The sequence below is a fragment of the Barbus barbus genome (genome assembly GCF_936440315.1).
Source record: "Barbus barbus genome assembly, chromosome: 27".
In the NCBI taxonomy this organism is placed as follows: domain Eukaryota; kingdom Metazoa; phylum Chordata; class Actinopteri; order Cypriniformes; family Cyprinidae; genus Barbus; species Barbus barbus.
This window is the reverse complement of record NC_136755.1, coordinates 25,838,316-25,841,767: the sequence shown is the minus strand read 5'-3', so window position 1 is coordinate 25,841,767 and position 3,452 is coordinate 25,838,316. Positions and strand designations below refer to the sequence as shown.

General features: G+C 36.2%; 1 protein-coding gene across 1 annotated transcript in view; it reads left to right on the top strand.

Moving 5' to 3' along the window:
- LOC306847347 (CMP-N-acetylneuraminate-beta-galactosamide-alpha-2,3-sialyltransferase 1-like) overlaps window positions 1-1,122 on the top strand; it is a 13,923-nt gene extending 12,801 nt beyond the window's left edge. Inside the window, exon 7 of the mRNA XM_079381254.1 lies at window positions 1-1,122. This exon is cut by the window's left edge and continues 378 nt beyond it. The gene's annotated coding sequence lies outside the window, so the exon portion shown is untranslated.
- Window positions 1,123-3,452: the final 2,330 nt, after the last annotated feature.

Below are 3,452 nucleotides of genomic sequence, written 5' to 3'. Positions count from 1 at the left end.
GAACACTTTTCCACTTTGAAACAGTCCATTTTAAATGAGCCTTGGCCCACAGGATACAACGGCGCTTCTGGACCATGTTGAACATTGTTTTTAAAGTCTTCCACAATCTTTTTACGCACTCTTTCACAGATTGGAGAGCCTCTGCCCAGCTTTACTTCTGAGAGATTCTGCCTCTCTAAGACATCCCTTGTATAGGTAATCATGTTACAGACCTGATGTCAATTAACTTAATTAGTTGCTAGATGTTCTCCCAGCTGAGTCTCTTCAAAATGTCTTGCTTTTTCAGCCCTTTGTTGCCCCCGTACCAACTTTTTTGAGACCTGTAGCAGGCATCAAATTTGAAATGAGCTCATTTAGTGGATAACAGTATAAAATTTCTCCTTTTAAACATTTATGTTCTATATGTTCTATTGTGAACGAAATATTGGCTCATGTGATTTGAAAGTGTTTTAGTTTTTATTTTATATTTAGAAAACAGCCCGACATTTCCGGAATTCGGATTGTATTATGCAGAGCAACATTTTTATAAAGCTGGGAATTAAAAAGTGCTTTAAAACTCAGTCTTCATTTAAGACTGGCTGCATGAGGTTAGACAACATGTTAAAATTTGCACAAAATACTTTTTAAATGAGCATGTAACAAAACTTTCTACTTACAGCTGTACTTTGTTCTTTCTAAGGAAACACATTCTTCAGATATGTGCACATTAAACTGTAATATGAGACGTGCATTTGTAACTGGGTGTACAATTGCTTCTAAGAAGAGGTCAGTACTTGTTTTGTGAGACAATGTGCTGTTCGAGCCAAGGTAACTGGGTTCGGATATTATCCAATTTACTATTGTTTGTAATCATTTGTAGCTCAGCCAAGGAAATGCAATGACATGCAGAAAATGTGAACTGTATCTCAGTGTCATTGGAAAAATATACTTATTTTGTTAATCGTGAGCAGAATGAGTGTCAGTAAGGGGCTCATACTGAATCAAGTTTGACCACATTCTTATGCCCTTAACAACTAATTTTAACGTCAATCATTTGATTGCTAAACAGATCAAGAGGCATCGTGGAAAACTTCTGTAAACCTTTGGCGGTCCATTAAATTCAACAGATTGACAAAATACAGCATTTAAAAGTTTTGGTACAACTATTTTTCTTTTTCTTTTTTTATGTGTTAGAAACAAGTCTCTTATGCTCAAAAAATATATAGTAAAAGCAATAATATTGTGAAATATTCTTACAATTTAAAAAAAAAATTCTATTTGAAGATATTTTTAGTCCTGTGATGCCAAGGCTGAATTTTTGTACTACTCGTGTACTATTATTTCATTCGTTTTCATCTTTATTGAGGGTATTAAACACTAACAAATACAGTGCCCTCCACTAATATTGGCACCCTTGATAAAAATGAGCAAAGACGGCTGTGAAAATAAATCTGCATTGTTTGGCATACATGGCATCATGGATTCTATCAAATACCAACAGATAAAAAAACCCAAAACCTGACTGCCTCTGTTAGAAATCTTATAATGGGCCATGTTTGGATCTTCCACCAGGACAACAATCCAAAACAAACATTAAAATAAACACAAAAAATTGGTCACTGAGCACAAAATGCAACTTTTACCATAGCTGTCCCTGTCGTCTGACCCCTGACATCCTGTAGAAAATGAGGGTTGTGAACTGAAGAAAAGTGCTACTAACATGGAGCTGGGAATCTGAAGGATCGGGAGAGATTCTATATGAAGAAAATGGTCTCTGATCTCTTATCAGGTGTTCTCCAAACTCTTCGGGCATTATAGGAGAAAACTGAGCTGTTACCCTGGGAAAAGGACGTTGCAATACTAGGGTGCCAATAATTGTGGCCAACATGAACTAGAAAGCATTTATTTCACAATTAGACTTTCCCCCACTCTCAATTGTTTTACTTCAATGATAGGTTGGAATTTTGTGAATTTTTTGAATGAAAGATAAAAACACAGCCGCCTTTGCTCATATTTACCAAGAGTGCCAATATTAGTGGAGGGTACTGTATGTTCTTGTATTTTCCTGTATCACACCACATTTTAGTTTCCATCATGAAACACACGTCATTTTACTCGTGATATCTGTTTGTCATACCAGCACAAAAATTCAGATGCATCATGACTACTTACTGAAATGATCCAGGTCAAACTAGTACATTGCTTGTGTCATAAAAATTCCCAAGGTGTGGTTCTTTTGCTAGCATGAGTCAGCAAATTTTAATGAGTTGAAAAGAGATTTGATTTCCAAATCTCTTCCTTCGGGAACAGCTTTTCCTGCCCTCCTATGGAAAAGCAAAACACTAGAGCAGGGGTGTCAAACTCCCTGGAGGGCTGCAGTACAGCAGAGTTTAGCTCCAACCCTAATTAAACACACCTGAACCAGCTAATCAAGTCATTCAGGCTCAACTGAAACTACATGGTTTGTGTTGGAACTAAACTCTGCAGGACTGCAGCCCTCCAGGAACTGAGTTTGACACCCCTGCACTACATCCATCATATTGTTTGTGTGGTGGATTTCTTTACTACAGTAATTAATTTTCTTAACTGAATAATATATTAATTAGTATGTTCATAAGTTCATACCAACTCTGAAGATCAATTCAAAAACTATTTTATTGTCTCTGATCCTCCACATCAACCTTGTTGAAAAGGGACAAACATCTGTCCAAACAATAACAGAAAATTTCACACAGCTCTTAATAATATATAGTTATATAATTATTCATACTGCCATTTCCATTTATATTGGTTAAAAAAAAGTCTTTGTGAAGGTTTTAATCCCCAAGGACCAAAAAATCAGAGTTTATGTCCACGTCACCCTGATCACTCATTTTACCGTCTCAAACTGTGACCCCCAGATTGTAAATTTGTCTGTGTCTTAAAATCAGACTCCACCGCTTATACACACTCACTGATAACAAGTGCACAAGTAACTATGTTGATTGAGAGGGTGCCCTCAAAATGTGAGTGTGTGTGTGTGTATGAGAATGTCAGAGAGATAGAAAGAAAAACAGACAGAGCTTATTAGGCATCAAAGATGAGGTAAAATCCAATAAAATAGCCAAAAGCAAGAACGAGTGAGACTTTTTTTAACATAACATGAGCAAACTGCACTGATGATTACTATTTAGGGCATTATTGACTATAAAGAAATAATGTCAATGTTTTGAGGCCCTTCCAGTATAGTGAACAAGAGTCTAAGTCAACTCGAGATGTCTTCGACACTACTGTTTAAAAATGACAATACTTGTATTATGGAGTCCGATAGAAGCACATGAGTCGTAATGCAGCTGTTTGGGATTCATTTTCTCACTTAACTGCAATATTAATAAAGGACAAATGTGAGGAAGGGACACTGAAGCTTGTTTGAAAATATAAAAACTAATAGGAATCGGTATTAACTAGCATTATAGGGACAGGAAGAAGAATAG